Below are 25,827 nucleotides of genomic sequence, written 5' to 3' on the forward strand. Positions count from 1 at the left end.
ACAACGCAACCGTACGCAAACACAGGCGAACGCATGTCCATGCGTGCACCATGTTAAAGATATGTACGCATGACGCATGCGGATGTATGCGGATGAAATGCTGCGAACACAACTACAAATGTGAAACTGGCCTAAGCCAGCTCTAGTTGGAGGCCTCCTTGCTGTGCTGTCCTCTGAGGTCCTTGTTGCTTAAAGCTATGCTCGAGCCTCTGTTCCTTATGGTCCCTGTACTTGCCCGTATGGCAGGCAGCTTGAGCCTATTGCAGGTGTCGCTCCTTTGTGGCGACTCCGGGCTCTGATATGCTGCTGTGCCCCAAGTGTCTGATGGGCTAGGGGACCTTCAGTTCCCTGCCCTCCGGATTTAGCTGCTGGGACTGTTGTACCCATGCAGCCACGGACTCCGGCGTCCGGTTCTAGAGCTCTGTTCTGGGGTGAGCTTGGTCACAGCTCCACTCCCCAGCTTTTCCTAGACTTCTCTATTCCTCTATAACTCTTCTCTGACTCAGACTGCAACTCTAGTCTGGGATCGAGCTCCTCAGTCTTCCAGTCCCCACCACTGACTGCCTATAACCCCACCTCCAGGCCAGAACTAATAGGGGAGCTTCCCTAAAACTGGGTTTTGAGCTCCCCTTCTGGTCTGGAGCCAGGAAAAGTGTTGAATGCTGATGTTATATGGCCAGGGAACTCCTCCTTGCTTCCAGGCATGACATCACCCCCTGTGAGGGAGGCAATGCCACAGTGGAAACCGGATTCTTGGAGTGCCACAAATACACAACCATCCTCCTTTTTTATCTTTTCTGTCCTTTCTGAAAGTAGTGTAACCCTCTGCATTTGTTACCCAGTCATGGCTTTCATCCAGCCATGTTTCTGTAATACCCACCAAATCGTATTCTGTGACAAACATAAGAGTCTCCAATTATTTCATTTTGTTTGCAAGACTTCTTGCATTTGCCAGCAGACATTTGTTATTATTAGCACATTTGGTACTCCTCCTCACCTTCCTATGTCCCTTGCATGCCCCAGCCCCCTAAATCCTCATTGACCTCTACTGTCTCACTCTCTCTGTCTACTCTATCCCCTTATTTGCACAACTACCCTCCCTCCCCCAGATCCTAGTTTAAAAACTCCTCCATCCGTCTGACTATTTTCCCCCCAGCACAGTTAAACCCTCCCCATTGAGGTGCAACTCGTCCCTACCATAGAGTCTGTAGCCGACAGAGAAGTTGGCCCAGTCTTCGTTAACCCAAACTCTTCCTTCCTACGCCAATTTCTGCACCACTTATTTCTCTCCCTAAGCTCCCGTTGTCTGTCTAGTGATGCTCATGGCACTGATAGTATTTCTGAAACCGCCACTTTGGAGGTCCTGGCATTCAGCTTCTCTCCTAGATCCCTGTAATATTTTTTAAGGACCTTCCACCTGCCTCTAATTTTCACATTGGTAACGATGTGTACCATGATATCTGGGTTTTTCCCAGCCTCACCCATCAATTTGTATATCTGATCCACAATATGCCGAACCCGAGCACCCAGCATTCACGGTCTCTGCCACAGATGACCCTGTCTGTCTGCCTGGTTATAGAGTCCCTTACCACCAACAGCTGTCTGGTCTTTGCTGCACTCTGTTTCCTACAGCAGTCGTTTCCCTGGTTGCTAGGAGTGTAGTGATTCCAGTCCTGGGCTTGCATTCCAAATATTAGCCAAACAGGTATATCATAAAAGGTTGTTCCTGATCAGGACTGAGCTCTGACACATTACCCCCTACACCTTCTTGTAACTGTCACCCAGCTATGTACTTCTGGGTCCTGATTGTCCCCACCTACACCCTCCTGCATATCACTGGCTCCAGCTAGCGCAAGCTCAAAGAGCTCTAAACTCCTCCCCAGGTTTGCAATGCTCCTGAGTGTTGCAAGCTGCACATTTAGGCCGGGATCACACATGCGAGAAACTGGGACGAGTTGCGTGTCTTAATACTTGGCACTGACGGAAGCACTCGGGAGCGGAGCGTGTGGCTGCATAGAAATACATGCAGCCACATGCTCTGCTCCCGAGTGCCGACGGCAGTGCCACGTATTGATGTGCGAGACTCGTCCTAGTTTCCCGCAAGTCTGACCCCGGCCTTAGATCCATTATCTGGGTATCCAAACATGTAACTTGCTTCAAAAATTCAAATGGCGCTCCTTCTCTTTCGAGCCCTGCCATGTGCCCAGTGGTTTTCTCCCACGTATAGGGTATCGGCGTGTTCAGGAAAAATTGAACAACAAAGATTGGGATTCATTTTTCTTCTGACAACTTGAGAAACCAAAAAAAATTGGGTCTAAAGTAAAATGTTTGCGAAAAAAAGTTAAATGTTAATTTTTTCGTTCCACATTCCAAAAATTCCTGTGAAGCACCTGAAGGGTTAATAAAGTTCTTGAATGTGGTTTTGGGCAACATGAGGGGTGCAGTTTTTCGAATGGTGTCACTTTTGGGTATTTTCTGTCATATAGACCCCTCAAAGTGACTTCAAACGTGATGTGGTCCCTAAAAAAAGTGGTTTTGCAAATTTTGTTGAAAAAATGAGAATTGCTGGTCAACTTTTAACCCTTATAATGTCCTAACAAAAAAAAAATAATAAAAAAAAATAATGTTTCAAAAATTGTATTGATCTAAAGCAGACATGTGGTAAATGTTATTTATTAACTATGTTTTGTGATATAACTATGATTTAAGGGCATAAAAATTAAAACTTTGAAAATTGCAAAATTTTCAAAATTTATGCCAAATTTCCATTTTTTTGCACAAATACACATAAGTTATATTGAACAGATTTTACCATTACTATGAAGTGTAATATATTGCACTAAAAACTATCTCAGAATCAGTGGGATCAATTGAAATGTTCCAGAGTTATTAGCACATGGTCAGAATTGCAAAAGTTGGCCGGGTCATGAATGTGAAAACAGGCTAGGGGGCTGAAGGGGTTAATGGTGCTTTATAAGAGAGTTAAATCAAAAAAATGTGTGAGGCTGTAAAATGAGAGATCTGAAAAGATCCTGGAGGGGTCACAATTAGGGATGAGCGAGTAGTGTAGTATTCGAACTCGCTGTACTCGTTATGAGTACCTCCTAATACTCGGGTACTCATAACGAGTCCAATGTAAGTCTATGGGAAATACAATTAATGGGCGGGGACTGGGCTGGGATGGGCGGGGACTGTGCAAAGACTGCGCCAGGCTATGCGGGACTGTGCTGGCCTGTGCAGGGACTGTGCCCGGCTGCGCAAGACTGTGCTGGCCTGTGCGGGGACTGTGCCAGGCTGTGCGGGACTGTGCTGGTGTGGTAGGCGCCGGGATTGGGGGGGGTGGTCCACTGCTTACCACGACCGGACGATGCAAAGACGAGACAGAGGCAGAATTCAGTTGTAACAGGTCCGGATTTTATTCATCATCCTCCTGACGACCACAACCACGCACCGCAGCCTCTTTACAGTTCTCCATCTCCAGGCCCGGGTACCTGCACCTTTCCTCCAGTCGATGTAACGTCCCTCGCGGATCTTTTGCTGGGGCTGTGCTAGACCAATCGAACGCCAGCGCTTCACCTGCTCGAGGTCGTCGTCCAATCGGTACCCCCGGGGCCTCGTCTGTCCTGCGGTCCGTCGGGTCAGGGCCACCCCTTTGACTGTCTCTTTCCTGTCAGTCCCCTGGTCGAGCTCTTCGCTGTTCTCCGTCTTCTGCCGAGCTCCTCCCGGGACTAGCCTGCCTGGAACCCCAACCAGTCCTATTTATCCCCTCTCTCACTGGGATATCCCTCCTGGGTTCCTATATCCCCGCCCACCATGACTAAGCAGTTTCTATAGCGTAAGCTGATGTTAAGTCCTGAACTACACTCCCCCTGCCATCTTGTGGTCAAATTTCGGTACTGCACTCCCTTTTCTGTCTTTCCCTGCTGTTACCTTTCTGTCATTGCCAATCTTCGTCTGTAGTGCACAAATCGTCCCCTCCTACTTCCAGTCAGGTCTGTCCGTCAAGTCACTATCCCCACACTGGCCTGTGCGAAGACTGTGCCATGCTGTGCGGGACTGTGCAGGGCTTTGCAGGTACTGTGCGGGGACTATGCTGGGCTGTGTGGGACTGTGCTGGGCTGTGCGAGACTGTGCTGGGCTGTGCGGGACTGTGCTGGGCTGTACGGGGGCTGTTCTAAATATTGCGAGGCGAGTAGTGAAATACTCGCGAGGATTCGAGTACCGCGAGTACCGCATTACTCGCCGTGTACCGAATCCTAACGAGTATGCTCGCTCATCCCTAACTACAATACTTTTGTCCATGTCATATGTCTGTGCCATTTTTTGCCAGGGAAGTTGCTCTGTGAATGTTCCTTTCGGTCAGTTGTGCCCAGCGAGAGATTGACTTAGTGATTCTGAGGCTGAGGATACATATGGAAGTTGTTATTCACGGTCTTGACATCCTGGGGTATTTCGACATTCTAATGATCCTCCTACATGCGCATGACTTTGACATTTGAGGTCTTAAAGAGGTGATACATCTTAGACGAAGTTCACAGGGGGTCCTGCTGATTATAAGTATGGAGAGGTTTGAGCATTTGGCTTTTTTTACAACTTTCATAGAGTTGTTCTGAACTCCATGCAGTAGTTTTGTACTATTAGAGAAACTCAGCTCTGCTACATGTGACATGAAACACACAAAAAGAACAACTACTGACCCATAGAGCTAACAATCTAAGTCAAAGGCAGGGTTTAATCACAAGGGAAAATATACTTATTGAGGACACACAATGCCTCCTCTGAGCTCTCGGACATGGAAGAGATCTGAGTAATTACCAAGACGCTATGTCGTCTTCATTAGATCCGTTGCGGACACTGCGGCCTTTGTTGACTTGCTGCCGGGACACAGTCTGAGGATCATACAATCCTCAGCAGCGGAGAAACCAGAGCAGGACAAGCTGTAAGGACTCCAGGAACAAAACCTTATTTATCCCGTGCCTCCATTACTACCAGATGTTGTCTATATTGCACAGTCATTTTATACCTGCAGTAAAGTTCTGGATAATTCAGTAATTAGTTTGCCATCTGGAGAATCTGTCACCCATATAATGCAACAAAAACATGATAATTGCATGAAATGACTGAAAATGCATGTGAATGGAAAATGAATCTGCTATGCCAGTTATAGGACTGGAAATATGTATGATGCAATACAGTGTGGCAGAGCAACTAACCCTGCCCATAGTTCAGACTCATGCCAAATGTATAACAGTCGCTCCAAGGGGCTCACAATGGCGGTTATAGGGCATGTGACCAGGAAGAAGAAGAGGGTGGCTCTTCGAAGACAGTGGTCTTTTCATCTAAAGGTGCTTCCTTGGACGCATCTCCATTTTAAAACGATTGTTGAGCAGACAGCCACTGATTTCCTTCCCCGCATTCACTCTGCAGCCACAGGCTTATCAGAGGCCCAGAGCTGCCGAGTACGCCAGCCTGACATCATTACGCCACCAGTGATGAAACGCCAACAGCTCTGCAGCTACAGGACTTTGATAAACCAGTGGGTGTAGAGTAAGCGCAAAGTGTGGCGCCCTTGAGGGTTCAGTCACCACAGAGGTACTGCACCTCAGCCGGAGGTGTGGTACTCTGCTCTCAGGTAAGGAGGGGACACTACCCAGAACTCACACACTTACATCCAACACTGTACCTCTCAGGGCCCGGGAGGAGCTAGGTAGAGGGTGTGGGTGGAGAAAGTAGTAGGGGAGTAGCTTAAGAGAGACAGATAGTGGAGTAGTCAGTGGGTGCTGGAGACTGAAGCAGAGAGGAGCTCATCCCTAGACCAGAAGACAGTAAAAAAGAGAGAGGAAAGACAGAAGAAACAGAAAGATAAGCCTCAGTGGAAGACAGGAGGAAGGGCTACTAGGAGCACGGAAAGTGAGGAATCCAGCCGTGGCGCCCGAATCCACGCCGACCGTAGTCAAGTGGAGGGACCAAGTCGCAGTAGGGGATCGGCCCCAGACTAGTGGAGAAGCTGAGGACTCAGTTAGCTAACTGGAGGCTGCAGTACCAGAGAGGCCGTACTGGGCCGCAGGCCTTAAAAGGGAGGCCGACATGACAGGGTTGAGTGGGAATATAGTGAGCTGGAGTTAGGGATTAGGATGGTACTACGGAGTTAATGTATTTGGATAAGGTGGGGGCTAGTGCTGGGATGAGGGTGAGGCGGGGTCAGAGCTGGAGTAGGAGCTATCATACTAAAGACAGTGACCATCTTAGTGTGGCAACCATTTTAGGTTCCCCCACATAGTGACAAGAAGCTGCGGGGTTTTTCCTGAAGAATCTGAATTATGGAGGTGGAAACAATGCTCCAACAACTGATGTATGCTGAGGAGTCACAGGGTGCTGGCTGGATGCAAACTACATCTACTACTACAAAAACTTGCTACAGGGAGCTGTGACCGGGTCTCCTCAGGCACTGCAGGATGGACGTCGGCCGCAGGAAGCTAATTCTCCAGCATACCTTAGTCCGCAGGTCCCCTTCTGGTTCGGCACCACATCAGGAGCCCCTACTGGGACTCTCCGGCTCGGGGTGTGAGCTGTAAGCCGGCAGCTCACGTTACGAGAACCGGGAGGAATCCAATTAGGCGGTGGGGCCTGCGGCGGAGGACGAGTCGGCCTCCGTCTCTACATCGTCACAGAAGGCTTACGGTCCGGGTGCGGCGGACGCCCTGTCGAGTGGCAGATCCGCTCAGCGTGGTCAGGACGATACGGTGAGAGGGACGGGGGCCTGGTACGCAGGCCCCTCAGCAAGGATACCATCGCGTGCGGCAGCCGGCCGGCACCACCCATTCAGCAGCAGAAGGGGCGCTTCAGCAAGATGGCGGGCAGTGTCAGGCTGGCCCGGGGGCAAAGAGCAAGGGGGAGCCTGATGGAACATGCAGGCAGCAGATCGATCACCAGGATGGCATGAAGCACTAGGACACCGCAACATTTCGGGGACCAGCACGAATCGATTCAACCGGATTCAGGATCTGCGGCTGCTGGGATCACAGCAACCAGGCAGCCAGGTGAGACTGATCATTTTGTCTTTACTCTTAACCCCTTTGCTAGCCTATTATGAGTGTATGTGTGAGAAATTTTGTTTTATTAAGGGGGGCTAGCGGAGGCATGATGTTTATTTTGCATGGGCTACGGAATTTTGTCTGGTTATAGGGATCCGGGACTCCTCAAGGCAGGGTAGCACCTTCCGCAGCAAGGCTGGGTAGTGCTTAGGATAGGTGTTTTTTAAGGCGATATGAGTGGATGAGATACATACATCCAGTTCAGCATGAAGTGCAGCCTGTTAGTGAAGGCAGGAGGCGAGGAGGAAAGTGTGGATTCATTGCCATTAGATGAGTATGCTAAGGGTGAGGTTTGGGTTTGAGGGGACTTTGGGGGTGCACTTGAAACATGGGGTAGGGGACACGATTTGTAAAGGACAATATGTTGAGATATTTTCATTGCTTCAAGTGGAACGTTTTAATTTAGACAAGGTGAGGTGAGGAAAAAAAGGGTTCATTTAATTTGGAGAATCTTCTCTAATGGGTACAGTTATCCGCTATACTAGCTATAGTTGTTTACGAAAGGTCCCCGGAAAACTGCTTGGGATTTGTGGTTACATGGATATGATTGGTGAGGGTTTTGTATCTTTTTTTTTTTTAGGTTAAATATGTTGAGCATTTCCGACAGTGAAAAGCAGGATAAGGGCCCCAGGTAGGCTGGGGCATAGGAAATTGTTTCCTGTATGCACCGGGACTTTGTAGCGGTCAGGAGACTTGGTGGCAGTGGAGTGTTTATTATTTAAGTAGGTCATGGGGTGGTAAAGTGTTTCATGGGAAGAAAGCAAAGGAGATAATGAGGGAATTGAAAAAAGGGTCGAGGTCATTGTGTCAGGAAGAGAGGCTTCCTAAATAGGTGTCTTCATGAGACGGCAGCCCACGGGTAAGAGAGGGTTTTAGGGACGGTTTTCAGGATTCCTCTTGTTGACGTTAAAATTTGATTGTCTACCAAAACTTGAAGTGGGCTTTGCTTTCTACACAATTATATAAAGATGTGGCTTTGGGTAAAAGGGCTGGACTGTTTGAATAGGCTCTACTTCAACAATTTGAGGGTTTCAACGATTTATGTGGTGGTAAATGGAGGGGCCTAGTACATTTAAAGAAATTCATCACAACTCTTTTACGTAAAGGTCATCGGTAACTGAGGGTATTGACCCTCAGTTGGGTTTGGTGTTGTACACTTCTTTTGTTGCTGCTATGGATTGGGTACGGTTGTGTTGAAAGGGAACTAGGCCAAAATGGAGAGTATGCATTGGTTGGGTTGTTTTTTAGGGATCAGGTTTCTTTGTTGATCATTGTCTACTTATGGGGTGTCCCCTTTCATGTTCATATTCTTGTGACGCTTGGTTGGTTTTTTGGAATGGTCGCTTACAGAGATGTTTGTTTTCAATTCCTCTATTCATTAATTGGATGAATTTTTGGTCACTGGTTTGGCACAGGAACCTGATTGTTCATTCTATAATGGACAATGAAGAGCATGGCCAGGAAGTTTCGGCCACTTAAGTGGCCCAAAAAAAATACGGTGGGCCCTGTGACAGTATTGAGTTTTTTTTTTTCTTGGGTATCAAATTGATACAATTTGCGTTGGACGGCAGGTCACCGGTTAAAATGATGGTTGACATGAAGGCAGAAGCGAGTCGGTTAATTTGTAGATGGTGACGTTGCGTGAGGCTCAATCTCCACTGGACAAGCTAATTTTGCCTGTAAGATTATGCCATTGGGCAAAGTGTTCTTCCGTCGGCTATCTATGGCGACAGTGTCTACACATTTGTTTGCCTCAAAAGAGAGTTGTATAATAGCAGGTCCATCTGGATTGCACTGGTGGATTTAGGTCCTTTTGTTGGCTTGATGGGTCAGCATGGTTTCGATTTGTACATTTCAGTTTGGGTGGTTGGTAGAGTCGGGACAAAGGGTTTGGTTTAGTAATGGTGGTTGGTAGAGTCAGGGCCAAATGTGGAGAGTAATAATGGTCTGGCGTATAATCGGGTTTGGGTCAGGTATTCCCAATCATGGTGGAACTATCATTGTAGGTTAATGGAGTTCTTTTCAGGGTGGAAGATTCGGTTTGGTTTCGATTTCAAAGGTTTGGGAGGATAGGCCCCTAAAATTCCTTACCTCCTCCTGAGCGGTGATTGGGACAGGGTGTTACAGCATTCGGTTTGGTTGGTCCTAATTTGACTCGTGGTTATCAGCTGAAGTTGGGCGTGGCGTGAGTTACTCTATTCTATTCTTGAAGCTTTTCCTGGTCCACAGTAGGAGCGAGTTAACAAGGTGGATGTGTCCGGTGGAGTTCTGGAACTTTCCACCAGGCAGTAATGACAGTAAGGGATTTATTGTCTAGGTCTTTAATGTATGTGGACATAATATGTTTAGGCATGTGGTAATTGGGAGAATTGGAGGTCGGCATTGGGCAAAGGGTTAGAGGAGGAGAGCAATTCGGTGTTATTGGTTGGGTATAGTCGGGAGAAGAGTTGGTCTGTTCCTAAATTGAATAAATTCATGTCGGATATAGCTTTTGAATTTTTAAGTTCAGGGGTATTTAGGATTTAGCAAAAATCCTTCTGGTCTAAAGGTACTGTCACACTTAGCGATGTACCAGCGATCCCGACCAGCGATATGACGCGGTCAGGATCGCTGGTACATCGCTAAGTGGTTGCTAGTGAGCTGCCGCACAGGCAGATCTCACCAGCGACATCGCTGGGGCCGGGGATCGCTACTTACCTGTCACACCAGGCGATCCTGCGTCCTCCCGCCCGGCTCCACGCGTCGCTCGTCCTCACAGCAGGAAGCGCCACAGGAAGCTGACGACGAGAAACAGTCCTGAACGTTCTCGCACGATCAGCGATAACCAGCGGGGGAGCGGGTCGTAGGTAAGTATCAGACACAGAGATATCGCTAGCAATATCGCTATAACGTCACTAGTTATAGCGATATTGCTAGCGATATCTCTTAGTGTGACATGCCCTTAAGGGTATGGGACGGAAGTTGGCTGGTTTTTTATCATATATTTACTGATTTTGTCAACCAGCTAGTGGATGTCTGTTCCTCTTCACGGGAGTTACCTCCTTTTCAGGGTGCTTTCCTAGCAACCTTATTTTGGTTTTTTTCTTTTCAATTGAGGGAGTTCATCGGTCCTTCTAGATTTTGGGAAGGAGTGCTGCGGAAATGGGATGCGAATGGGTTTGAGAACAGAGGGACGACATTTATCCGTACCTCCAAAACGGATGTCAAAGGCAAAGGTTGCAAGGTTGTTTGATGTGGTTAGTTCTCCTTATATGTTAAGAGGATGTATATGAAGAGTTCTTTCTGTGGATAATGGGCGCGTTGGGAGCCCTGTTATTGATACATAAGGATGGTTATTTTTTGTCACATTTTCAATTTGAGGCAATAAAAAAGGTGTTTGGGCTAGGAAGTTATCCTTTTTGAGGATTACAAAGGGCATTAACTTCTGATGGGAGCAGCCATGGAAACAGTCAGGAGAGGCTTAGACTAGGAAGTGACGAAGAGGATCGGCCGTTGGGAGTCTGTGAGGTTCTGATAGTACGTTGGTCCAGCGTTGATTTGATTAAGTAAGGATAACTGCGCTGGTGGATTATAGGACGTTCATTTGTCTTCTGGGCAGCATTGAGGGCAGCGGTCTGCCTAGATAGTTGGCAGCTTGGGTGCCAAGGAATCTAGCGGTCTCACGGTGGATCAGAAGGCGGGGGGATGGTTTGAAAACAGTTACTCTCCGAATTTAAAAGATTTGTTTGCTTGGGCCCAAGCTTCAGATGTACTGGCAATTCATCTGGGACAGATTGGTTTTTGGAAAAGGCCCTGCAGGGATGTGATTAAGGATATGAAATTGATATGTTGCAGCTAGAGTTGAGCGAAACGGGTCGGTCAATTTCAAAAGTCGCCGACATTTGGCAAAGTCGGGTTTCATGAAACGAAACCCGACCCTAGGATGAGGTCGGCCACGAGGTCGGCGACTTACGCGCCAAAGTCGCGTTTCAAAAGTTTGTTTTGCGCTCTTTTTCAGCCAATCAGGATCCATGGACACTGTGGGCAACGTGATGACACAGGCATGGGTCACCACCATCTTTCAGAAGGGCATGCAAGTGATTGGCTTGCTTTGGTGGGCGTCACAGGGGGTATAAAAGGGCGTGCACGCCGACCGCCATCTTACTTCTGCCGATCTTAGCATAGGGAGAGGTTGCTGCTGATTCTGTTGGGAGAGCGTTAGGCAGGGAAGAAGAAAAAAAAACTGCTTCTGCTGTTAGCGATTGTGCCTGTACAACACACCAGTCACTGTGTGTGCAGTGCAAGGGGAGGCTATATTGTGGTGTATCAGTGGTGTTGGTTGTTGGGCTGCCTTCTAAGGCTTCCTGACAGCTGCATTGCTGTTTACCCACTGCTCTGCAAACTGCTTTTTTAAAAGCAATCCCAATTTTTTTTTTTGTCCTGCTGAGGTACTGAGCGTGCATTTTTTCACACCATACAGCGGTGTACGCTCCTCACACAGTACCGTGTAACGGCTGTTATCACAGCCACAGTGAAGCTATCTGTGTTACTCTGTGAGAATAAGTCGAGGACATGTTCCGTTCTTACAGACCTGCACTCTAGGGAGATTCCTATTCTGCCCAATTCTACATACACCTTGTAGTTTGTGATACACTAGCCAATTTCTGCCTGTGACATACGCACAGATATTCAGTGGGCCTCACACAATCCAAAAGTGTCCAGTGTCCACAAGTGTCTTCAGAAATTCAAAATCTCACTTATCCTCTAGTCACTTTGGTCACAGCTGTGCCATCGAGCCTGTGACATAGTGCTCAGATATTCAGTGGGCCTCACACAATCCAAAAGTGTCCAGTGTCTGCAGAAATTCAAAATCTCACTTATCCTCTAGTCACTTTGGTCACAGCTGTGCCATCGAGCCTGTGACATAGCGCTCAGATATTCAGTGGGCCTCACACAATCCAAAAGTGTCCAGTGTCTGCAGAAATTCAAAATCTCACTTATCCTCTAGTCACTTTGGTCACAGCTGTGCCATCGAGCCTGTGACATAGCGCTCAGATATTCAGTGGGCCTCACACAATCCAAAAGTGTCCAGTGTCCACAAGTGTCTGCAGAAATTCAAAATCTCACTTATCCTCTAGTCACTTTGGTCACAGCTGTGCCATCGAGCCTGTGACATAGCGCTCAGATATTCAGTGGGCCTCACACAATCCAAAAGTGTCCACAAGTGTCTGCAGAAATTCAAAATCTCACTTATCCTCTAGTCACTTTGGTCACAGCTGTGCCATCGAGCCTGTGACATAGCGCTCAGATATTCAGTGGGCCTCACACAATCCAAAAGTGTCCAGTGTCTCCCGAAATTCAAAATCTCACTTATCCTCTAGTCACTTTGGTCACAGCTGTGCCATCGAGCCTGTGACATAGCGCTCAGATATTCAGTGGGCCTCACACAATCCAAAAGTGTCCACAAGTGTCTGCAGAAATTCAAAATCTCACTTATCCTCTAGTCACTTTGGTCACAGCTGTGCCATCGAGCCTGTGACATAGCGCTCAGATATTCAGTAGGCCTCACACAATCCAAAAGTGTCCAGTGTCTGCAGAAATTCAAAATCTCACTTATCCTCTAGTCACTTTGGTCACAGCTGTGCCATCGAGCCTGTGACATAGCGCTCAGATATTCAGTGGGCCTCACACAATCCAAAAGTGTCCACAAGTGTCTGCAGAAATTCAAAATCTCACTTATCCTCTAGTCACTTTGGTCACAGCTGTGCCATCGAGCCTGTGACATAGCGCTCAGATATTCAGTGGGCCTCACACAATCCAAAAGTGTCCAGTGTCTGCAGAAATTCAAAATCTCACTTATCTTCTAGTCACTTTGGTCACAGCTGTGCCATCGAGCCTGTGACATAGCGCTCAGATATTCAGTGGGCCTCACACAATCCAAAAGTGTCCAGTGTCTGTAGAAATTCAAAATCTCACTTATCCTCTAGTCACTTTGGTCACAGCTGTGCGATCGAGCCTGTGACATAGCGCTCAGATATTCAGTGGGCCTCACACAATCCAAAAGTGTCCAGTGTCTGCAGAAATTCAAAATCTCACTTATCCTCTAGTCACTTTGGTCACAGCTGTGCCATCGAGCCTGTGACATAGCGCTCAGATATTCAGTGGGCCTCACACAATCCAAAAGTGTCCAGTGTCTGCAGAAATTGTGTCCACAAGTGTCTGCAGAAATTCAAAATCTTACTTATCCTCTAGTCACTTTGGTCACAGCTGTGCCATCGAGCCTGTGACATAGCGCTCAGATATTCAGTGGGCCTCACACAATCCAAAAGTGTCCAGTGTCTGCAGAAATTCAAAATCTCACTTATCCTCTAGTCACTTTGGTCACAGCTGTGCCATCGAGCCTGTGACATAGCGCTCAGATATTCAGTGGGCCTCACACAATCCAAAAGTGTCCAGTGTCTGCAGAAATTCAAAATCTCACTTATCCTCTAGTCACTTTGGTCACAGCTGTGCCATCAAGCCTGTGACATAGCGCTCAGATATTCAGTGGGCCTCACACAATCCAAAAGTGTCCACAAGTGTCTGCAGAAATTCAACATCTCACTTATCCTCTAGTCACTTTGGTCACAGCTGTGCCATCGAGCCTGTGACATAGCGCTCAGATATTCAGTGGGCCTCACACAATCCAAAAGTGTCCACAAGTGTCTGCAGAAATTCAAAATCTCACTTATCCTCTAGTCACTTTGGTCACAGCTGTGCCATCGAGCCTGTGACATAGCGCTCAGATATTCAGTGGGCCTCACACAATCCAAAAGTGTCCAGTGTCTGCAGAAATTCAAAATCTCACTTATCCTCTAGTCACTTTGGTCACAGCTGTGCCATCGAGCCTGTGACATAGCGCTCAGATATTCAGTGGGCCTCACACAATCCAAAAGTGTCCAGTGTCTGCAGAAATTCAAAATCTCACTTATCCTCTAGTCACTTTGGTCACAGCTGTGCCATCGAGCCTGTGACATAGCGCTCAGATATTCAGTGGGCCTCACACAATCCAAAAGTGTCCAGTGTCCAGTAGTGTGAGCAGAAATTCTAAATCTCCCCTGTCCTATAGACACCTTGTACCTTGTTTTACATTACTATATAGTTTGTTGGATTTTGTCTACATTTCTACCAAAAATGAGGAAGGCTGGTGGAAGAGGCCGTGGAATTGGGCGGGGGTTGGCAGCTGGTAATGATGGTGTTGGTGGTGGATCTGATGGTAGTGGCAAGAGCAAAATAGGACCGAATGCAGGAGGTGTTGAGCCTGCGTCATCGTCTGGCTCCATAAGGCTTCGAAGGCTTAGTTTTCTAGGAGTTGGCAAACCGCTTTTAAAGCCAGAGCATCAGGAAAAAGTTTTGTCTTACATTGCTGACTCAGCCTCCAGCTCTATCGCCTCCTCTTCTTCAGTTGTAAAAAGTAAAAGCACTGAGTCGTCATTGGAGGCTCATGTTCATGAACCACGCCTTTCCTTGTGTCCTTCACCCCAACCAAGATTGAAGGATGACGCAGGCCATACTACTGATTACTCCATGGAGCTGTTTTCACATACCATGCCTGGATTATCAAGTCAAATGGTGAATTACCCAGGCCAAGATGAATCTGACATGGAGTGCACTGATGCACAGCCGCTGATGGATGATTCTGCTGGTACATTCACTCAGAGCACTACATTGTCCTCGCAGTGTACAGAGCCAGATTCTGACCCTGATGAGACTCAGGTGCCCCTTCCCGCACACTATACCACCATACACGGTGACACAGAGGAAGGTGCACATGACATTGAAGAGGAGGTGATGGATGACCCAGTTGTTGACCCAGATTGGCATCCATTGGGGGAAGAGGGTGCTGCTTCCAATAGCTCAGATGAGGAGCATCCACAGCAGACATCAACATCGCAACAGCTGTTATCTGGCAGGCCCGGAGCACTCTAAAGACAGGTTCCAAAAATCAAAAGAGTTGCTGGACAGCTTGTCCAGAGGGTCAAAACATCACAGCGTGCTAGGCCGCAAAATGTCTTCCAAAGTAGGAAGAGTGCAGTGTGGCACTTTTTTGAACAAAATCCTCATGATCAGGCCAAGGTTATCTGTAAGAAGTGCGCAAAGACCTTTAGCCGAGGGAAAAATCTGAACAATTTGAATACCAGTTGCATGCTTAGACATTTAACCACCATGCACTTGCAAGCGTGGACACAACACCAAACCTCAAGTGCCACATGTGCAACTGATCACAACGAAGGTAGTCAGCAACGCTACATTGTTTCCTCCACTGTAAGCCCACCGGTTAGCACAGCAGCAAATGTTGAGGTGTCGTTGCAAGGCCACAGCAGTCAGGGAATCCCACTGTTATATCAACGAAAGACTGATTCTAGGCCATCAGAAAGAACACCTACTCCATCACCATCATCAACCCTCTCTCAGTCCGCCCTGTCCACCGCTACTTCCACCATATGCAGCTCTCAAGTCCAGCTCACCTTCCCAGACAATATGAGTAGGTCAAGAAAGTACTCAGTCTCTCATCCGCGTACACTGGGTTTGAACGCCCATATTGCCAAACTAATCTCATTTGAGATGATGCCCTTTCGGTTGGTGGAAAGCGCAGCTTTCCGGGAACTCATGGCCTATGCAGTACCACGCTATGACCTACCCAGTTGCCACTTCTTCTCTCGCAAAGCCATCCCAGCCCTCCACCATCATGTGAAAGACCGCATTGTCCATGCACTCAAGCAGTCAGTGAGCGGAAAGGTGCACCTCACAACTGATGCATGGTCCAGTCGGCATGGCCAGGGCCGTTACGTGTCCATCACTGCGCACTGGGTTAATGTGGTGGATGCAGGGTCCACAGGGGACAGCGGTGGTGGGACAGTGCTGCCTAGCCCACGGTATAGGAAACAGTTGGCTGTAGGCGTTCGACCCTCCTCCTCCTCCTGCAGAAGCGAAAGCTCGTCCACAGAGCGCAGTCGTACGAGCACTCCATCTGCAGCTGCCACTGTTGCACACGAGGTGTCCCCCTATCGAGCAGCTAGTGGAAAGCGTCAGCAGGCTGTGTTGCAGATGATGTGTTTGGGCGACAGACACACCGCCGAGGTGCTGGCCGAGTACTTGAAGCGACAAACTGAGTCATGGCTGGGCAGTGTACATCTTGAGGCAGGCAAGGTAGTTAGTGATAACGGCCGTAATTTTGTGGCAGCCATAGCCCTTTCAAAACTCAGCCACATACCTTGCTTGGCTCACACCTTGAACCTGGTGGTGCAGTGCTTCCTCAAAAATTATCCGGAGTTAACAGCCCTGCTCCAGAAGGTGCGAAGACTGTGCGCGCACATCCGCCGGTCGCCTGTACACTCCGTTCATACAGCGATTGCTCCACCTTCCCAACCACCGCCTCATTATCGACATTGCAACAAGGTGGAACTCCACCATGCACATGGTGGAGCGGCTGTGCGAGCAGAGGCAGGCCATAATGCATTTGTGGGAGGATACACGGCCAGGCACTTTGAGAGCAGACATGGAGTTGACAGGTGTGCAGTGGTCGAAGCTGAAAGACCTCTGTAAAGTCCTTCAGTGTTTTGAGGAATGCACACGGCTGGTAAGCGCAGACGACGCCATCCTAAGCATGAGCATCCCACTTATGCGTCTGCTCATGCAAACTTTGACGCAATTTAAGGAGCAGGCTTCTGCAGCCAATGTTGATGAGGAGGAAGAGGAGGAGGGAATCCTTGATGACATTCAGCCATTGTCTGCTCAGGGACCTCTCCTGGACGAGGTGGAGGAAGAAGAGGAGGAGGATGATGGGGATGATTACTTAGGGGAGGAGGATGCATCTCGTGGGGAAAGTGAAAATGTTGGCGTGGCAAGGTCTGGTACAGGGTTTGTGCGTGACTGGAGGGATGTGGATTTGCCAGAAAGTGCTCCTCCAACCAGCACTCGCAGTGCATCATTGACACCGGGAACATTGGCCCACATGTCAGATTATGCCTTGCAGATCCTAAAAAGGGACCCCCGCATTGCCAAAATGATGAACGATGACGACTACTGTTGGCCAGCATCCTGGATCCACGCTATAAAGGCAAATTACAAAACATCATGCTACAGGAGAACCTTGACCTAATATTGGCTAATAAACAAGCAACTCTGGTAAATCGGTTGCTTCAGGCATTCCCAGCACACAGCAGCGGTGATGGTTCTCACACGAGCCGTACGGGCCGGGGGCAGCTTGGCAGAGGTGTTCGTGGTGCACACAGCAGAAGTGGCGTTGGAGACAGGGGTTTCATGACAATGTTGTGGACTGATTTTTCAAGTACCGCTCACACAACTGGTAATACTGCATCGATGGAAAGTGACAGGAGACAGCAGTTGTCAACTATGGTTACAAACTACTTTTCCTCCCATATCGATGTTCTCCCACACAGGTCATTCCCCTTTGACTATTGGGCCGCTAAACTGGACACCTGGCCTGAATTGGCACAATATGCCTTACAGGAGCTCGCTTGCCCAGCTGCAAGTGTGCTATCGGAAAGAGTCTTCAGTGCAGCTGGATCAATCCTAACAGAAAAAAGGACCCGTCTGTCAACCCAAAATGTGGATGATCTAACCTTCATTAAAATGAACCATGCATGGGTTTCCAAGGATTTTGTCCCACCTTCCCCTGATGACACATAGGGTGACAGAAAAATGGCTTGCTTTGGTCCACCTCTTCCTGGGACTTGACCTATTTCGCCTTTTGCATCAGCTGAATGTCCAACATCAACATATGCCACTTTCAAAAACTCCCTAACTGTGCTGCCTCCCCCCCATGGCCGGGGTCACCACCTAGCGCACAACACCGTGCGAGTGCCGTTGCCCTGAACAGGTGGGTAGGCCGACTCTTGGGCGCGGGCACTGGCACAGGGTCCCTCATAGTGCAATCAAGTGTCTCTGACGGTGGTGGTGCACACCCGCCGTCAGACACACCGCCGTACTATGAGGGGCCCAGTGCCAGTACCGACGCCCACGAGTGGGCCCCCCTTGCTTGGGCAGGGCCCCAGCATTTGCAATCTTTACCTCTCCCTGCTCCTCCGCTGTGTAGTCTGGGTCGTCAAATCCATACTGTGCCTGACACCATTTGAGCCTGCCTCCTGATGTATAGGCATATATTTTGAATGTGTACGCTATCCATACATGTTATCTTTGGATACGGTACCCTTTCTAACCTTTGTGCAATCACGTGCAATCCATACTGGGCCTAACACCGTCTGAGCCTGCCTCCTGATGTATAGACATATATTTTGAATGTGTACGCTATCCATACATGTTATGTGGGGATACGGTACCCTTTCTAACCTTTGTGCAATCACGTGTAATCCATGCTGGGCCTAACACCGTCTGAGCCTGCCTCCTGATGTATAGACATATTTTTTGAATGTGTACGCTATCCATACATGTTATCTGGGGATACGGTACCCTTTCTCACCTTTGTGCAATCACGTGTAATCCATACTGGGCGTGAGAACGGCTGGCGAGCTGTTAAGCAAGCTACAGCACCTGTGGTTTGCACACGTAAGTTATTCATTTTTTCAGGAATGACGGTTAGGCCTAATTCCGGAACTGCAGTTGACCTGCACTTACTGGGAAATCATTGTTCGTGGGTAATAATTGTAATCAGTGATCCCCATCACTAACGTTGTTCAGCGGGTTATCTGCACCTGTAAGCGACAAACGCTGGCCTTTTCAGTGTAGCGCACATGCAGCCACGGACATGTAAGGGCATGACACACCAGTTATTGGCCAATCTCATGTGCCAGAGCCTCACGTGTCCCTCTAGTAAGCCGGACTCGGACCGCGGGGCATGACGGAGTCTCGTTCGTTAAAGGAATTAAGCTTGCAATGTGTGCATCTGTTCTGTAGCTGGCATGGTTGAGGTTTCCCAGGTGGAGTCGAATTTAACCGTAGGCTCCACTCCTGGTGGTGCCCTTCTGGACATTCCTTTAAGGTTCAGCTTTGCAACCATACTGCCCACGTAAAACAAACACTTTGCCTTCATGAACGCTGTTTGGAGGGTCATGACTCGTGGGAATAACGCCGCCCAATCAGTTAACCTGCTAGAGAGATCGTTCGTTGCTCCCAAGCATGACATCACACTCCCTAGGAAGAAGGTAATGCCACTGTGGCGACCGTACTCCTGGGGGCGACACAAGTGCACTGATGCCCAGCCACTGCTCGATGAATCTGCTGGTACATTGACCCAGACCACTACATTCCCCTCGCACGCTACACGGCCTGAATCTGACCCTGATGAAACTCAGGTTACCCTTCCCATATACAGTTCCATCTTACACGGTGACAAAGAGGAAGCTGCAGATGAAAGTGCAGGTTCGGCCCACCCGCCATCAGACACACCACCGTACTATCAGGGGCCCTGTGCCAGTGCCGTCGCCAGCGAGTGGGCCCCCCCTGCTTGCTCAGGATCACAGCACTTGCAAAGTTGAAATACTGTGCAGTGAGATGGAAGATGGGGACGACGAGGAGTCCAGACAAGTACAGGGATTCCCTAGCGAGGAGACGTATTTGATTGTTTTCAATGTTGGGACAGCAATTTTTGGGGAGCACTATACTCTGGAGAATGATAGATGGGGCCCACCATACACTGGAACATTCCAAAGGTGGACATCAGACACTGGAGCAGCATTTACAGGGCCCATTATACACTAGAGCATTAGAAATGGGGCCCATTATGTTTGGAGCATTATTTGGGCCCATAAGACAGTGGAGCTTCATCCATGGGGACCAACATATACTGTAGCATTATGTGGAGCTCATCATATACTTTTTCAAACATTATATGGGACCAATGATTCTGTATGGAGAAATAGATGGGCCTCGTCATGAGATGTAAAAAGTGAGGTATTTTTCATTGTACTATACCGCTATTTCTCTGCCGTATCGGAGCATGATGAGTTGTGGTATGTGTTAAAGGGGCGCTCTTTCGCCCAGGGCACATGAAAACCTGGAGCCAGCCCTCCCCCCCCACAACTGTAGCCAAATAACCCCCATTTTTCAGTGCATAACTTGTATTATGAAGTTAATTAAGGTTGACAAGCTTAAGTAAGAAGAATTGATGCTTTTGGCATTCAAATGGGCACTGTTGGTGTGTTTCCTGTCCTCCTCTTACTGCCGACTTTTATTCCCCATTGACTTACATTGGGTTTCGTGTTTCGGGACGACCCCGACTTTTCCCTATAATCGGACTATCTTGCTTGACCCGACTTTTGGAAAAGTCGGGTTTCACGAAACGAAACGCGACCCTAAAAAACCAAAAGTCGCTCAACTCTAGTTGCAGCTATGGCTATGTCTCCTAGGTTTTGGTGGTTGGGTATGATATCGTTTTCGGAAAGGTGTGGCATGGAGCGAGGTCTGTTCAGAGAGTGAACAAATCTGGGATCAAGGTGAATATAGCAGTGTCCTGTCTTTCATGGCAAGGAATGGGGAGGTTGTGGTGCGCCACACGGAGTTGGAATTTGGTAAACGGGGAATTTTGGAAGAGGAACAAGATCCGCCTAAACAGGGTCGGTTTGGATACGTGGCATTTGGTGGAACCAGAGGACATTGAAAAGAGGCTCTGATGTGTGGAGGGACATAAATGTTTGAGGGATCAAAACATTTATGTTGGTGGAGTGGGGGGGGGTCCTCAAAGTTGGTGGTGCTGGTAAATAGCGGTTCGGGGGGGGATCTCAAGAGGTCCTGGACTCCCCCCTGGGTGGATTCAAGTGGATGGGTAATTGAATTATCCTGCGGAAGGGATTAAAGTGGACCCGTGCTTAATGGTAATGGAAACTGGCCAGGTGGGTTGATATGTGTCTCTGAGCTGGTGCTTAACGGCTAGAGGCAAGACTCGACCTGGGGACCAATCAAATCTGAGTTTTATGGTTTGGGACTTCGAGGACCACCCCTTCTGGGACGTTGTGTTTAAAATGTTATGCTATATGTTTAATAAAAGGCTTCTGTGGCCAATTTATCCAAATACCTCTGGAGTGTTTATTTTGTTGGGTTATGAATCGATGGGGTTGGGTGGCCAATAAGAGTTTTAAAACTAGGTATGGAAGCTCACATGAATCACGAATACCCATTTGTCAAGAGATGCCGTACTGGGCCGCAGGCCTTAAAAGGGAGGCCGACATGACAGGGTTGAGTGGGAATATAGTGAGCTGGAGTTAGGGATTAGGATGGTACTACGGAGTTAATGTATTTGGATAAGGTGGGGGCTAGTGCTGGTATGAGGGGGAGGCGGGGTCAGAGCTGGAGTAGGAGCTATCATTCTAAAGACAGTGACCATCTTAGTGTGGCAACCATTTTAGGTTCCCCCACATAGTGACAAGAAGCTCCCACCCACCCTCCCTTAATTAGTTTTTGGTTAGGTATTCGCTTTGGGGTTAATCTTGTGTTAATAGGTTTCTTTTTCTTGTATGGATATGGGCGGTATTTAGGGGTTGGGGTTATAATTTGTTTTGTAAGTCTGTATAATTACTTGTCACAGCAGTGTGGCGTGGGGGGGTCCTCGAAGTTGGTGGTGCTGGTAAATAGCGGTTCAGGGGGGGGTATCTCAAGAGGTCCTGGACTCCCCCATGGGTGGATTCAAGTGGACGGGTAATTGAATTATCCCGCGGAAGGGATTAAAGTGGACCCGTGCTTAATGGTAATGGAAACTGGCCAGGTGGGTTGATATGTGTCTCTGAGCTGGTGCTTAACGGCTAGAGGCAAGACTCGACCTGGGGACCAAGTTGGGAATATCAAATCTGAGTTTTATGGTTTGGGGCTTCGAGGACCACCCTTTCTGGGACGTTGTGTTTAAAATGTTATGTTATATGTTTAATAAAAGGCTGCTGTGGCAAATTTATCCAAATACCTCTGGAGTGTTTATTTTGTTGGGGTATGAATCGATGGGGTTGGGTGGCCAATAAGAGTTTTAAATAACTAGGTATGGAAGCTCACATGAATCACGAATACCCATTTGTCAAGAGATGCCGTACTGGGCCGCAGGCCTTAAAAGGGAAGCCGACATGACAGGGTTGAGTGGGAATATAGTGAGCTGGAGTTAGGGATTAGGATGGTACTACGGAGTTAATGTATTTGGATAAGGTGGGGGCTAGTGCTGGGATGAGGGTGAGGCGGGGTCAGAGCTGGAGTAGGAGCTATCATTCTAAAGACAGTGACAATCTTAGTGTGGCAACCATTTTAGGTTCCCCCACATAGTGACAAGAAGCTCCCACCCACCCTCCCTTAATTAGTTTTTGGTTAGGTATATGCTTTGGGGTTAATCTTGTGTTAATAGGTTTCTTTTTCTTGTATGGATATGGGCGGTATTTAGGGGTTGGGGTTATAATTTGTTTTGTAAGTCTGTATAATTACTTGTCACAGCAGTGTGGCGTGGGGGGGGTCCTCGAAGTTGGTGGTGCTGGTAAATAGCGGTTCAGGGGGGGGATCTCAAGAGGTCCTGGACTCCCCCCTGGGTGGATTCAAGTGGATGGGTAATTGAATTATCCCGCGGAAGGAATTAAAGTGGACCCGTGCTTAATGGTAATGGAAACTGGCCAGGTGGGTTGATATGTGTCTCTGAGCTGGTGCTTAACGGCTAGAGGCAAGACTCGACCTGGGGACCAAGTTGGGAATATAAAACCTGAGTTTTATGGTTTTGGTAATTGAATTATCCCGCGGAAGGGATTAAAGTGGACCCGTGCTTAATGGTAATGGAAACTGGCCAGGTGGGTTGATATGTGTCTCTGAGCTGGTGCTTAACGACTAGAGGCAAGACTCGACCTGGGGACCAAGTTGGGAATATCAAATCTGAGTTTTATGGTTTGGGGCTTCGAGGACCACCCCTTCTGGGACGTTGTGTTTAAAATGTTATGTTATATGTTTAATAAAAGGCTGCTGTGGCCAATTTATCCAAATACCTCTGGAGTGTTTATTTTGTTGGGGTATGAATCGATGGGGTTGGGTGGCCAATAAGAATTTTAAATAACTAGGTATGGAAGCTCACATGAATCACGAATACCCATTTGTCATGCATGTGCTGCAGCCGCATCCACACACAATCACTGAAAAGGCAGCCGTATAGGATTAAGGGGAACTAGAGCACGTCGCCCGACAGGATCCAGGGCTGCTGGCTTGGGACACTGTGTGTGAAGTCGCAGGGCAGGAGAGATGGGAGCCAGCGCAGCGAGACGGCCAGGGAAGGAACATCTGAAGGGGATTCTGACACGGTGTACCCCAAATTACTTGAGAGCTGGCTGGACCACCAACCCGAAGGACACAGCACCCCGGCTGGGGAATGTAACTGGAGAACTGTGAGTAAAAGTGTGGAAACTGCACTCCGCTGTGTCCTCGAATTAATTTACTGCATCACCTGCCTTCCACCACAACCACCATCATCATCTCTAACACCATCATCTCTTTTGCAGCGTCGGCTATCATCTTCATTGCTGAACACCACGGGTGACGTCACGAGTATATTTCCCCATAAGCTACTACCCCCAACTTTTATTAATATTGCATGCCCAGGGTCACGGACTGGGTCACTGCTGCCGTGACACATCCCTTAAAGAACTGACAGGCCCGGTACCGGCCCCGGCCCTAGGGGGCGCTGTAAACTTGGCATCACGAACAGGATCTACGGACCCGGTAAACCGGGTCCTGTGCGCCTAGAGACTATGCTAAAGGACTGTGTAATGGCGCCCACCGAAAAAGAACAAGCGCCATGCATATGCAAATGGAAGAACTGGGCAGCTGCAAACGCTATAGCTTGCCGAATAAGCGTGGAACCGAAGATATTCGCTTAACTCTAATTATTACTATATGGAGGCCACCAAGGGGCACATTATTACTATATAGAGGCGCCATAAGGGGACATTATAAAAATAAGTATAGACTTTTGCCTCACTGCTCATCTCAGAGTTCTCCACCTGTAGAGTATAGCCTAAGCAGCACCACGGTCACAGTGACTGACGCCTGGCATTAGAACAGTGCTGTTTTTTTGCAGCGAGAGCTACTTCACCCTGGTCAGCTTATATTTGCTGCAGGGATGATATTAGTAGGCGCACAGGCTCTAGAGGCTCGTTTGTTAAACCAGAATGAGAAAAATCAGAAATTAGAAAGAAAAAAAAGTACAAAACTACTAGTATATGCTGGAACTATGAAGTTTGATACCTTTAATACACAGCCAAAGAACCAGTTGGATGACATGATTTAATCTATAGAATCCCTTTTTCCATGACTTTGGAGTTTGGTGTCTAGCTGGTTCAGCAGTGAAAGAATGCCTCGAGGTTCAAAGGGAGGATAAACGGAGGCAGACAGTCCAAAAGTTGGCAACGGAGGTCAGGCAGCTTGCAGGTATGTTATTTCATTATTCTTTCCAAATTTCCTAAAAAGCCCCAAAAGGGTGGTGAAACGTTTTGTGAAGGGGCGTGGTCTTTATATTGGGGTAGTGGATACTTCCAACATTTTTTTTTATCAGAGCACATTGTGCATAAAATGTAAGCAAGAATAGGATATACGGTACTGTAGGTAAGTACAGTAATACAGACCAATCAGATGAGTGAGCTGACAAGAATTGCCCTAGAAGAAGCCGTATCAAGTGAAACTCGAATTCCATGTGGCTGACTTATACACAGACCACTCTAGAAGAGAAAAGCGCAAATAGGGTCTTATCTGATGATAGTTTCATAATAAATATCAGTTTGCACTCACCTAGCCTTCCATACTGTAAAAGCCCATAGGACTCATCAGAGCCAACAGCTGCCGCAGATCCACAGGTCAAACCATTTGACCAATTCACAATAGCGGATAGAAGGAAACATGGATATTGACCGCGCTGCTGAAGCAATCACAATCCCAGTATTTGGATAAAAAATTGGTATTTTATTCACTATTCTCTCAACGCGTTTCGAAGTTCAGAATTCTTCTTCCTCAGGAGATGCACAAGTGTACAATACCCTTACATACCGTTTATATAGATGCAGACATTCAAATCTGGTGCCAAGAGATAATCACATGTCAGAACAGTGTCAAAGTTCATAGAGTTGGCGCATAATACAGCAGATGACAATGTATGTTGGAAAGATACAGAATGAAAAAAAAATCAACATTTTAATATTTGAACATCCTTATTTTCTTTTTATAGGTATATCAAGTTCAAAGAAAATGTCAAAAATGAAAAAGAGAAAAGATACTGTAGAGAACGGAAAAAAAGATTTCATATACAGTATACACCGCAGAACTAACTCAAAAATATGTGAGCCAGGAATTCACCACGCAATCAAGTGAATGAGCCACATGTCAAATTCAAGGAAACCTGTTCAAGGAACAAGCGTTATGGACATTACCAACAGCAAGAATTATTTATTATTAAAATGATGAAAAAAATAAATTGAATTAATTTATATGCCTATGTAAAAGAAAATATTATTAGGACATAATATTTAAATATGTGGATGTCCAAATATGATGTAACCTGGTTTTTATAATTTACAACACAGATAACTATTTTTTTATTGACTTTTTTTATTTCACCATTAAAGTCTTGTCTTTTACATATATATATTAGTTCAATTTATTTTTTTCATAGTGAATAAAATACTAATTTTTACCCATATACTGGGATTGTGATTTTTACATCAGCGCGGTCAATATCCATTTTGTTAGGATTGGCGGAACGCACTAAATAAAATATAATGGAGTGGCGTTTGCAATC

At 47.5% G+C, this 25,827-nt stretch overlaps 1 long non-coding RNA gene across 1 annotated transcript in view; it reads left to right on the plus strand.

Moving 5' to 3' along the window:
* LOC141101386 (uncharacterized) overlaps positions 1-25,529 on the plus strand; it is a 71,360-nt gene extending 45,831 nt beyond the window's left edge. The window contains exon 3 of the long non-coding RNA XR_012234962.1: positions 25,258-25,529. This is a non-coding gene — a long non-coding RNA (uncharacterized lncRNA). The remainder of the gene's footprint in view (positions 1-25,257) is intronic.
* The last annotated feature ends 298 nt before the right edge of the window (positions 25,530-25,827 follow it).

This window comes from Dendrobates tinctorius, unplaced genomic scaffold (assembly GCF_039654945.1).
Source record: "Dendrobates tinctorius isolate UK_male_01 unplaced genomic scaffold, ASM3965494v1 ptg000116l, whole genome shotgun sequence".
Lineage (NCBI taxonomy): Eukaryota > Metazoa > Chordata > Amphibia > Anura > Dendrobatidae > Dendrobates > Dendrobates tinctorius.